A 13715-nucleotide genomic window follows, 5' to 3' on the forward strand; every position below is an offset into this window, starting at 1 on the left:
TAGGTTCCTGACCCAGAGACTCCCCAGACTCTGGAATAGACTGCCCATACATGTCAAGCAGAGCACCTCCTTGGCCCTCTTCAAAAGGAACCTTGACGATTGGATAGGAGAAAGGAAATTCACCCAGAGGATCATGTCAGTCACCCTGCTAGACAGGGGTCCAGGGAAGTAAATAGTGTGGGAAGAAATAGCCAAAGAATTGTTATGGCTAGGCTTGTATAGGCCCTAGGGCCTATAGCCTAGTACCAACCTATGAACCTATGACCCTTTCAGGCACTTCCTGGGCTCATATAAGAGCACTAGAATGCAAAAATACAAGAAATCAAGTACAAAATGTAAGAATAATATGACAGTGTGCATCATAAGCTTGAGGTAATTGTATAATGTTTACCTACAGAAATAAATGAGTTAAAATATAAAATAGTCACATTATTTCACAGTAGGCATACAACATGAGTTGTATGTAGATGCAATAAGTATTTAAACCATATTAACACCTTACTTACCAGTACATTTTCAGGGCCATATTTTGATTCATCAGTGTTTCACGAAATTGTCAAAAGTACGTAGGGCAAATACAATGTAACAAGAAAAAAACTGCATCTTGCTTGCATTATCTCTGTATTAGTTGGCAGTCATTAAAACAAAACAGGTGATCATTCAGGTTTTTCAAAACTTCATAATATCAGCTGTCAGTTCTGTGTGTCAGGACCCATTTCAATGAGTGCTTCCCCTTGTCAATGACTTCCTCAAAGTATGGCCTTCCCAAAGATATGGACTCATTTGGATGCTATTGATCCTATTTTGGAATAACTAAATCAAATGGAAACGTGTTCCTTTCAAGAGGTAATGCCAAAAACAAATGGGAAACCAGGTCCATTTCTATAATGGCGGTTACTGTAATAATTAAACATTTCTCTGGTGGCAAGGTTCGAGGAATGAGTGGGATCTGTCTAGTGCTATGGTTCATAGATTCATAGCTTCATAGGTTAATACTAGACAATTGATTTGGTGGACCAAATGTAGCCTAGGGATAACATCCTAAATCATACCTGTCATGAAATTCAGTGGCTAATTCTGTCCCTTTTAATTATGTTCTGATAGACCAAATGATGAGTGTATTTATGAGTGCCCATTCATTCAAAAAGGTTATGTTTAAAGACGCTACTTTGCTTTACACCCAAGAGAAGTCTATTCCATAAAAGAAAGACATTTTTGGGAGAGATATCTATCTCACCAGTAGGTCCTATTTATATTTCAGTGAAAGTTTAGATTTCCTGAGGGAATGATTGTGGTCTTATTTTTTTATGGATGAGCCAGAGGTCTATGCTGGCTTATCATTGTGCCTATGCAGTAACTCAGACAATGTTCCCTGCCTATTTCCCCCTTTAGGACAATGCCCCCTGCTTGCATCCAGCTTATAGAGGGACCAAATGTAAATTACACCCATGCATGAAACTTTCTCCCATCAATGGGTATGTCACTCCTTCCCATGCTATTGTCTCAGCTGCCTGAGCTGCTAAACAAACCCAGGCCACCTGGGCCATAGTCAGGGTTTCTCTCTGATTGCCACAATGCAGGCTAGGACTGTAAATGAATGCAGCGTCCACATCTCTAGAACAGAAATGCATTACTATTTTACAAATGATGCTGCATAATTTATTTATTAACTGCACTCTATGAGCACCTACAAGGATGCAGGGATTCTGCCATCCCTAGAAAAACCAAGACTCACTCCCCTAAGAGAAGGAAACCAGTTTGGTGGACCCCTGCAATAAACAGGCTACAATAGGAGGAAACTAGTTCAGAAAAAAAGCAAAGCCCAAGAAGGAAAGACATCCCTGATAAGTATCAGTAAGAAACTAAGGTCCTTCATGAAATCATCCAAGGCTAACTTGAAAGAAAAATAGCCAAGGATTCAAATGATAACCACAAAGCCTTCTTTAGCTATGTTAAGAATCTAAGTGGCATCTCGCAGATATGCACTGAACTAGTGCAAAATAGCACAAAATATACTGAACCTACTGATATTGCCAACATCCTGGCAGATAGATTCAGTGCAAACCTCACCCCCCTCTCACCTCCAAAAGGGCCCACAACAATACCGGAAAAGTGTAGTGTCCCAAAAATCACAGACACACAGGTCTCAGCCCTTTCAAAAGCCAAAATCACAGTGTCAACGGGATCAGATGGTGTCCCAGGCTGTGTCTTGCATGAACTACAGAACGAACAACCCCCCACCTAAACACACTGTTCAACCTCAGCCTCTCCACAGGCTATGTGCCCATAGAATGGCACACAGCAATGGTTATTCCTCTCCACAAAGGAGGAGCCACAACTGACCCTGGTAACTATCACCTCATAAGCCTGACATGCCTGGTCTGCAAGGCTATGGAGTGCATCATCATGGAACTCATTAACAAAGACATTGGGAACATCCAAACACTTGACCTAACCCAGTTCGACTTTGTTAAGGGCAGATCATGCCTACTAAACCAGGTTGACTTCTTTGAGATGGTCATCAAGGCCACAGATGAGGGGAAAGGTGGTTCACACAGTCTACCTGGACCTCGCCAAGGCTTTCAACACCATTCCCTCCTCGGGTATTACAGAAAAACTCACCAGCCTGAACATAAGCCCCTACGTCATGAGATGGCTTGTCAACTGGCTTACAGACAGAACTCACACGGTAAGAATAGCGGGCTCCAGGTCCAACTCTAAACCAGTCACAAGTTGTGTCCCACAAGGCTCGGTCCTGGGACCCCTGATCCTGTTCGGCATATACTTCTCAGAGGTACCAGCAAACACAGGAGGACAATGGCTAACCAGCTTTGCCGATGACTGCAAACTGGGAGCCATAATTGATTCTCCGGCTGACACTGATATCCTCCAAAAATGGCCTTACTGAGATGGACACCTGGTGCCAAAGTCATGGCCTCAAGCTAAATAATCGAGAAGGTGCAAGGCAAAAAACAAAACAAAATAAAATATACCACAGACCAAGGCGCCAAAAATAAAATTCAAACACCAAGAAATAGCGTACTGCAGTTTATTGTCCGCTTTCATCCAAAGACTTCATCAGAGTCAAGCTAAATGCCATAAAATGCATAGTCATCCCATTTGTGAAAAACAAAACACCCACAAATTGCCACATAGGTGGCAGCCCCCTTAATACAGAAGAGGTAATAAGAGATCTGGGGACCCAGGTAGATAGTAATCTCTCCTTTGACAATCATATTGCCAAAGTAGTTAGGAAATCCTTCTATGTGGCCCATCTAATTACTAAAGGGTTCATATTTAGAAATAAAGAGGTTATAGTGCTCCTCTACTCGTCACTCATTAAGACCCATCATAGAATACAATGCCCCATTTGGGATGTACCTCACAAGACACTTCCAACAGCTGGAAAGACCACAAAAGTACCTCACCAAGAGGATTACTGGCCTCAAACATATGTCCTATGCAGCCCGACTGAAAAAACTCCGGCTGTATTCAGTGGCATATCGCTTACTCAGAGGTGATCTCTGCCTAACTTACAAAGCCATGTCCAACTCAGAATTGATGGACATGCTCCACCTAAAGAAATCCAAGTCACTGTGAGCCACGAGTTCTAGTGAGCTAAAACTCACCACAACAATAAATAGAACATGCTGGAAGGATAGATTCCTGTCAGAGAGACTCCCCATGCTTTGTAACAAAATTCCAGATTACATCAGGCAGAGCCCCTCACTAACACTCTTCAAGAGAAACCTTGACAAGTGGATGGGTAACAGAAAATACACCCCTGGGATCACTTCATTGGGTCTGCTTGACAGAGGATCAGTTAATTAATCAATGGGGCGGTGAAAGCTGCCACACTTTGGCTAGGCTTATAAATGCCCTGGGGCAGATAGCCTAGTACCTACCTATGAACCTATGATAAGCTCACCTGAATCAAATGCAGGGCTACAAGAAGAAACAATACATGCTTAAAGTCTTTTCCTCCCAAGTTAGTTTAGCACCCATTTTTTTTAATATTGAAGCAATAACAAGTAATCAGCTTTCCAGCATGTAACCAGATGTAAATTTAATAACACAACAATCTTTCTTTTAGCAGTTTTTCATTGTCTGTTTCTCTGTTCTGTCTCATTTAAAACACTCCAGCTATGTCTTGTTGTTTCCCTCATTCATTCAGACAGACTACTGTCTTCTTTTCTTAGACTTTTTTTTTTCAACTTGCTAAGACGTGTTACAGGAAATATGTGCCTGCTTTTATGGGTTAACACCTGAGGGGGTCATGGTTAAATGACTAATTGAAGTCATATTGCATGATTATAGAGGCTGTAGGATTAAACTTAGGTCTTCAGAAGGTAGTCCATTCACAGCCTGTGCTATTGAATCTATACTGTACTATTTGCTTTAAATTAAATGTCTTTGCATAGAACACAACACATTGTTGCTCATTTTTATCTTTCTAATTCATTGCCTTAGTCACTGCATGTGTTATATCTGTCAGTGTGTCTCTTTCTCTCACTATTATGTATCTAGCATTCCTCAAACAAACTGTACCAAAAGAATTTCATATGAGTGTCAAAACTTAGAGAATAATAATTTAGGCAGCATTAAGTAGGGAGTATTTGTCATTTTACAAATACCTACTGGTGTATTCCTCATGCTTTAATGGACCGCATGTAGGAGTAGTCCAGTATTAACACACAGGAATACCTTAAAAAAAACTGGTGGAAAAAACAAATCATCTTGTAAGAAAGTAATGGCCCTAGGATAGCAAAAGTGTTGCAAGAAAGTTGTGTAAATGTGCTGAGTTTCTTAGGTATTATTGGAATACTGAAGGATTTCAACAGCCTGGTTAAACATTATTCCATAGTTCCCTTGAGAATCAGTCCCACGTGACAGTATGGGGTTGCCTGTCTTCCTGATTTGTAGTCTGTAGGAATCCCCTCTAAACTTACAGTACTGGCTGACTTCCATCTGGTGAAAAATCTCAATATCTGCACCAGCTGCATGTACTATGCTCTCGTCACAGTCTGTTGTTGAACTGATTTTTTTATTTTTTTTATATTTAGTATAACAGCAAAGAAATAATTTCAACACAAAGAAAACCATAATCTCCCAATATTTCTTAGCAAAATGAGATTATTAGAAAATAACCTAAAAGTCTCAGAGGATGCTACACAGACAATATTACCTTAGGAATGAATGAGCTAAGGGTAGGTTTTCCTTTTTTTTTTCCGTTTTCCAGCTGAGTCACTCATTTTTAACACCACATGGTGGTTTCTTCCTTACAGCCATAAATGGTATGGCTTTCTCTCTCTCTCTCACACACTCACTCTGTTTTTCTCTCTCTCTCCTACACAAAGCCAGCTCCAGTAAGAAGCCACTGCCTCTATTCAACAGTAGTGGAAATTTATCCTAAAGGCATCCCATTACAGCAACTAAGCCAAGGTTCAGTGCTCAGAGCAGCAGTATATAAATCCAGGAGGCACTTGTCTTTCCTGACACAGTTTGTCTTCTGTTTAGGTAGCTGCTACCCTCTATCTCTCATCTCTTCCTCTGTCTCACACACATACGCACAAATTATCTGTTTCATTCTTTCTCTGTCCTGGCTCTCCTGAATACTTCATGCAGACTGAATGAATCATTTCCCCTGTTGACAATAAAATAAAAGGAAATATTTACTAGTCTGATGAAAGCTGTCTCCTAAACACTAGGATTACTTAAATAAATGGTCACAGCATCCACAGGTTAAGGTAAGCTTTTTTTTTTCCAATTTTAGTTCTGACTATGACCTCTTTTTTACCTTTTCATATCCCTTAAGTTTTAATGAATGATTGTTTTTACATGTTGTGCATCTCAATTCCTCAATATAGCCTGATGTAATGTTGTCAACCAAACATTATTTTGATAGGAAGTTTTACTGAATAATTTTTTAATTGGGTTTAAAATTCTGTTAATTGTTATTATTGATCTTTTGTTTTGCAAAGACAAATTAATATAAACAGTTTTCAGGAAGTGAGGATATTATATTTTCTTTTGCAAAGTATTTTCTTTTACACGTGTATGACCTGAACATTAATAAAATTGTATTGTTGCAGTGTTACTCTGTTTTAAAGAAGGGAGATTGGAATGACATCTAAGTACATGAATGGATGCAGCTTCTATAATTTGGCAATAAAAAACAGAGTAGTTTTGGATAGAGAAGACTTAGAAATGCTTTACACTGCTTGAGGGCTAAGGAAAAAAAGCCACCCATCTATGCAAGGTATTGACATTAGGTACAGTTTGATTCAAGGTCTGCAATACATACTTAAAAATAAAACGTAAAAAAAAAATGTGGCTGCTATGGGCTTTCAAGAAATTATGAAGGGTACCCACATGTTTAAAATGCCTGTTGATTTTTCCAGATTTCATTTAGCTGGAGACATTTTCAGTAATTTAAAATAATTGATAAAAGAGTCTGTAATCAGAATGTAACTAAAAGACTGCTTACGTGTGTCAGACACCAGGGAACAATCCAGGTCAGAGAATGTGGAGCTAAAGCTCCAAGCAGTGTATTTGTGGTCTCTTTGTTTAAGATAGTTGAGAAAATGCAGGCATTTTAATTGGATCATTATGCCGTTTATTTAAACCTACTGACAGCAGACTAACACTGATTGCTGCATAATTATTTAGTTTTCTGGTTCTAATCCATGTTTGTAGCTTTTCAGGAATTTAAAGAGCAATATCTTCTGGCAAAACAGTTGTTAAAATTCCCTTACAGGGAGTTTTCTTACACATTACATTTATTGCTAGCATATTTCTTAAAGTTTCAATTTTTATATCTCTTATTTTTTTTTTATGGTTAAAGTTTGTGTAAGTGAGCAACACAAGCAATTATTGCTTAAAATATGTTCTGTCATAAAATAAGAAAACCACAAATGATATACTACTATAAATTAACGTGTTTTTTTTTTCAGTTGTGGGTTTCACTGTTTTACAATAAACATACTTATTTTACTTTCATTGACTATGTTAAAATCTAAGAATATCATAAAACAAAATCTTGCATGTCACATAACAAGTGAAATGCAAATAATGAGAAACACATGATAAATTTTCCCTTTACCAGACATGTACATTTCATAAGCTTTGTGCTAAACACCTCCCCAGTTAGTTATGCAAATGTAAAATGTATGTTTTCCATTCCAATTAAGTTTACTGGAGTCTGTGCGTGCATGTGTGTCTGTGTACATGTGCATGTGAGTATATGTAGGTGCACACACGTGTCTGTCTGTCTGAGTTTGTGTGTCTGTGCATGTGGGCAATTTTGGGTGTGTATAAGCCTCCGTGTGAGTGTATGCAAAAGACAGAATGAGAGAATTTAAACAAAAAGACTATATCCACGTTTCTGTGTGTGTATGTCTGTATCTATTTACATAGGATTGCTAGCCTTCTGCAGACTACTGTCATGGTAACTGTCGGTAAAGGCAGCTAATTCCATCCATGTAAGTTTTTCATTTGTAGGGAACAGTCAGCCATACCTAAACAGCACATATGTGCATCCTCAAACACAGAGAATGTTCTGCATCAAAAATAAAAACACATTAATTGGAAAACTGCAAAAGGACATTTCTCCAAACTGTTTCATACAGTAGGTAAGACCACCCCCCCCCATCTAAACACGTGGAAGCTTCTATATCACACATATCAGGTGCTTCTTCTTACCTGAGAGTTTACCTTTACTCACAGATAAATGCGTTTTTTCTGTATAAAAGCTTCAGATAGTTTACTTTTCTTAGATGAACTTACAAAAGCATAACACTTTTTGCAATGCATTGCTTAAATCTAAATGATCCCAATAAGAAATGAATGCTTTCGTTGAACTCTGCAAGACTTAGTACATAAGCTGACTCATCTACAGAAAACTCAACAGGAAGCAATTTGATTTTTACCTTTGATAAACTATACCTGCAAATGTTATAATAGTATTAGGAAAGTAAAATACTCTGTATGCGTTTGTGGTATAATTACAATTATACATATGCATTCCCAATACTGAGGACTTATGATTATGCTTTCACTGGAAGTATATTTATCTACTTTCATTTTATACAATAAATGTCTCCTTATATACATACAATAAAAATGGAATATAGCAAATATAGAAGTCGCTTCAGGGATATGTAACTATAACAAAATTGTATGCACTGATTCATATGTGAAAGGCAATTACAGCAATTAACACTTGGGGGATAACCTCACTTCTGAATGTAGTATCCTCTTATGTGATTCATAACTAAACCAACAAGTGTTTTCATTATTTGATAAAAAGACAGGATAAAGCATAATTTAATTATTATACTTATGACTTATGGTAAGTAGGTAAATTTGTTAAACATTCAAAGAAATATGAAATGCCAGCACATTTAAGGCTGAATTATATCATTTCTACTGGTGTGCATGAATTCACCTTGTCAGATAGCACTAATCAAAGATAGAAAAGTAGAATTCTATCAATAGGAAAATAATGCATTTTATATTTTAAAATTACCAACCCATTTAAGGCTCACCTATGCTTCCTGGCTTATAACTTGTGAAATGTTTGCTCAGCATACCTAGGAATTTTTTATTTTCATAATTTGTGCAGGTAAAATAGATAAACATTTAACATTGCTATAGAAAGCCTACTTTCATTAAATGTATAAATTTAGATAATGACCACATGAAAATGTAGAAATAGACAAGAAATTATCATAACAGTACTACATAAATTAAATATTTTCTCATATGATCTCAGTAGAAGTTTTTCTGCTGCACCTAGAAAAAATTTATTGCTCAGTGGTATTTTTGAGAGCACCAAGATATGTTATTTGAAGTTTTCTTCTCTGATTTGAATTTTTGCTAACCTTATTGATGTAACAAAGAATAATAAACCCAAGTTTTCACATTTTCATAAATGGTCTAAAAAGAAACAAACAAAAAAAATTTTCATTTACAAGTATACAGAGTAGCAATATCCTGAAATCTGCAGAGGTAAAAATGAAAAAATATATATATATATATATATATATATATATATATATATATATATATATATATAAAGTATAATAAAACAAACGGTGAAATACATTGCAATAAACAAGAGCAGTATCATAAATTAAAAATATGCTCATGCGTTTAACCACCCTGATGAATCTGATATGAAGGAAACCATGCCTTTGTTTGAGAGGAACACATGAAATTGTATACCGCAGTCCCAATTTAAACAGTTTGTGTACTCGTCAGTTCTGCCATAGGCAGTTTTAGAGAGAAGATATTGGTGTTCACAGTGTTCTCAATTCCTGTACTTAGTCTTAGTGAAACAAATTCAACATTATGTTATGCTTGTAGCACTACTACAAGAAAACAGCTAATGTACTATGTCTGTATGCTAGGAACAACTGCAGAAAGAGTGAATACAAATTCTAAGGTTTGCTTACCCCCTTTTACCAAACTTGAAAATGTAATTATCTTTTAATAAACATCAACATTCATATGTAAGCAAAACAGACAATTATGTTAATATCTGCCCCTTCACCAATCTTTACAAAGTTTCCTTAATCTAATGTAGAGTTAATTTACAAAAAAAATGTATGACTTCCATTATGTTTTGTTGATTCCATTTATTATAGTAATATTAAGGGATAAAGGTAACGCTATAAAATATGAGACATTTTCTTAGTTTTCACAAAATACTGGTGCCAATGCAAGCAAACTAAATTTGAATATCTATTACATTCTACATGTTAAATGCATCAATATTCACATTTGAATTGTAATTAGTCTCACAGACATAGTGTAATATCAAACAAATGACAAACCAAAAATGCTGAGTTCTGGTTCATCAAGATCTTTTCTCATACTTCCTATCCTGTTGAAAGAACCATTTGTATCCTATGGTTTCTTTAAAAGGATTAGCTGGTGTGATTCTGGGATTGTGTATTGAAGGGGACATATAAAAACAAGATTCTACACTTTATTAATGTGCCTGCCTGTTTTTTTTTTCTCTCTGTTTTGATTTTTTTAGACAGGTGATTACATTTGCTCTTAATCTTAAGGTCATACATCCAGAGAAGTGAAAGTGTGCTCAGTTTCATAAAGCACATATTGTTCACATTTTCTACAGGTTGGGTGACCTCAGAGTTAGTATAAGTAGGTGATAGCCTAATCGGTGTTACTGAATCAAACTGTGTTGGCAAAATATGGTATACTATAATTCTGAGCTGAAGTTTTCATTTAAAAGTAATAACTAGGAAAAATATATTGTTTAGCAACTTTCTCTTCACTCCCTAAGACCCCAGCATATTTATTATTTTTCTCTCTCAGTCTTTCACTCTGATTATTCTCATAGTTTGTGGAGACACTCAGTTTTATATTTCCCACCTTTCCCCTTACTGAAAATATTGTCTGGGATTTCTTATGTCATAAAATGGTTTTGTATATTGTTGATATAATATAGAAGCATTTCCAATAATTAGTTTCACATAATTCATATTTTCAGCAGTCACATATCAAGAACATTTAAAAAAGAAAGACTAAACTGTCAGATGTTCTCTCTATTTCTAATAGAATCCTCAGTTTCCTCATTACGTTTGCAGGCTTACTGTGTTGTGTCAAGAAAATTATATACTACTAAAGGGATATAATCATCATCTTGTATTGTCAACAGATATATGCACATATAATATCAACATGCCTTTATGTATGAAGAATCATTGAATCTGTAAACTATATTATACAGCTATGCAAGGGAATATCCTCATTAAACATACAAGGAGCCAATATAATAAAAGTAAAGGCCATGTGTCCCATACATTGTAGTATAATGTTTCAGAATGCCCAACTTTATTATCTGGTTCAGGTGTCATGAAGCCCCAACCTTATTTGAAACTGGTTATCTATTGCTGCAGTAATCATTTATGTCTTCTTTGGGTATATATTTTTTGTTGATTACTTTTTACTGGGTCTATATTAGATCACCAAATGCTTATAAAAGCTAACAGTGATTAATTGACCTTATGTAAGCAAAAGCTTACAATGTCAAACTTTCGGAATTCCAACAAAAAAATAAAAAACAAAACACTTTAAACATTACATTAAGTGGGGGGCTTCACCCCCCTACTTAAATATACCAACTCTGAGACTGCACTACAGTGCTGAAAATGGCAAAGTAATGAAGCGGCCAAGTGAATTCTTTCCCAGGGAAAGAATTCGCTTAAAAGCCAATTCAATATTTTTCCGTTTCAGTCTTTTAAGTTCGACCAAGACGTCTTCGGTCTTCTAATAGGAACCCTTTTTACTTCTGTTCACAGATTACAGCTTTAAATAGTTCTATATTTATCCAGTGTCACACATTCTTTATGCACAAATAGATAATACCATCTGCATTAAAAATAATGGAATAACTTTTCAAACTTATCTGGCCTGAGTAAGGATACAGTACATACAATACAAGACAGTATAATGCAATATAATACAATACAATAACCTCACAGGCATGGTCATAATGTCCAAATAGCCTAAATGCATTTTGTTATGCATTCCACCAAATAATACATCAGTTGCCTGTTTAAAAGTGATAATATTACTAAAGTTTCCAATTTCAATAGTTAGAGCATTCCATTTCCCTAAACACATTCCAAAAACAAGTCAACATGATATTATTTTTAGTAAAGAATCATTATTGGTGTTTTCCCTCTGTCTTAAGCCTAACCTTTTCCATGAGAAAGGGTTATACATTGCTTTATAAGCTAAGTCCAGATTGTCATGATTTACTCTGTAATTTACCAAAAACAAACCCACTTTACAAAGCCTTTCTTCACAGTCCAACATCTCTCTACCATGGATAACTTTTGTATACTTCTATTGGGTGTTTCCAGTCATATTTTGCAACTCATTTTAAAAACAGACAAACAGGCAGGTTCCAAATTTAGCTTAAGGTCTAAAAAGACTTGTGTAGCTTGTATTGATAATATTCAGCTTCCTTGATTTAATGTATTTTCTAATAAAGCCAATGATTTTATAGCAGTTTTTTAACTAGTCTATTTAACTGGCAATCAAAGAAGATTTTTTCATAAATACTTATTTCTAAGTCATTAGAAACCTTATCCATTTCAAATACTATAATTACACTTACTGTGTGACAAATAAAAAGTTATTTATTCATTTTATTGGTGTTAAATTTCACTCTGTTTTTTAATGTATATTCCGTCCAGTAAAGCACAATTTTCTGTTGATCATTTTTATTGGTTATATAAATTCCTAATTGTAAATCATAGGTTCATAGATTTGTAGGTGTATACTGGTCTAGTTTCCCTTGTGGGCCATTTTAAGCCTAGCCAATTTTGCTTTAGGTGCTTGAAATAACCTATCCCATTTGATATAGGATTACCCCTAATGAGAATAACTGGGATCATACCATTGATAATTGAAGGTGACCCGTGTATGATATAAAGCATTTAGAAGCTGGCTCTGTCCATTAATAGTACAGGTGGCAGTCCTGGGATAAATTTTTTGTTTACCAAGAATGTATCTATAGAGCTAAGTTGCACTTAAATATGGATAGGAGTGTACTTAATTTTATGTGGATTGGGGAGTCTGTTCAACAGCAGTGGAATCCTCTCTAAGATACATGTCTCTCCAAGCTATTCTCTTGATGTTGCAGAAGAGGTTTTAGATCCCTAAACCTAAAGACAATAACAATGCTGATGGTATATGGTTATGAGATTTTTAGGCAAAAAACAGATGATGTCTCAGAATAGTACCCTGAAGAACCTCTCTTCCATTTGCCATAAGTCTATCCTTGAAGCCATTATGTTCAATCTGCGACTTCCTTTGTGTTTACCATTCCCCACTCTAGTCCGTTAATGAGATATTTAAATGTCTTACACTATTTCTTTATCATGTATTGTACTCTACCTTTTCAAATGCTGATATTAAGTCAATTAGGAAAATAACCATTTTATTTTAATTCAGTTGTGGTAATAATGTTAAAAATGATTGCAAGTAGCAAAGGACCTGAGCTGCATGCATGCATATTGATGACTATCACATAGACCTAATTGCTCTAATTCTGTAATTAATTAATTAAGGCTGCCAGTATTAGGACACCATTGTTTTTCCATTATTTGACAGCAGGCTGGTGGATTTAAAATTAGTTAGACAATCATGTATATCGTTTCTTTTATTTATAGACCCTACAATAGCCAATTTCCAGTCATGGGATAGCTGAATAGTTTTATACTATTCATTAAATATTGGCAATATATCTGTCACAAGATGTTCTTTGAACAATTTCAAGTCCTTGCTGCCAGAAATTTCATCTTTACAGCTTTTGTCTTGTTCCAGCTCCTTTATATGTTTAACATTATGTCTTTCTGATATTAGAAGGTGAACCCTGGTTATTTTTTCTGCTCATTTATGTAGTACTTCTTTTGACTCCATAAATAATTTTGTAGTTGAACGTTTTCCAGTTTCCTTTACAATCTCACTTCCCTATTTTAGATATTTGCTTTATTATCACTGTACTTTTGATTGAATTTAACAATATATTGCACATTATAGTATTCAATATGCTCTTCAGGTAATGCTGACCTCTTAATATGACGTTCTTAATGATCCTACCTAATAAGTTTTCCAGGAAATTTATAGCTTTTTCTTCCAACTTTCATCCTCTTCAACAACTTACTTCTGATATTGTT

At 35.5% G+C, this 13715-nt stretch overlaps 1 protein-coding gene across 8 annotated transcripts in view; it reads left to right on the top strand.

Moving 5' to 3' along the window:
- The first annotated feature begins 5402 nt into the window (after positions 1 to 5402).
- The window catches only part of TNC (tenascin C), a 223528-nt gene continuing 215215 nt past the window's right edge, over positions 5403 to 13715 (top strand). For 2 of the 8 annotated variants that reach the window (XM_044058609.1, XM_044058610.1), the window contains exon 1: positions 5403 to 5747. The gene's annotated coding sequence lies outside the window, so the exon portion shown is untranslated. The remainder of the gene's footprint in view (positions 5748 to 13715) is intronic. The other 6 variants (XM_044058615.1, XM_044058616.1, XM_044058611.1 and 3 more) reach the window with 5 other exon arrangements.

The sequence above is a fragment of the Protopterus annectens genome, chromosome 16.part0 (genome assembly GCF_019279795.1).
Source record: "Protopterus annectens isolate FY-2018-M chromosome 16.part0, PAN1.0, whole genome shotgun sequence".
Lineage (NCBI taxonomy): Eukaryota > Metazoa > Chordata > Ceratodontiformes > Protopteridae > Protopterus > Protopterus annectens.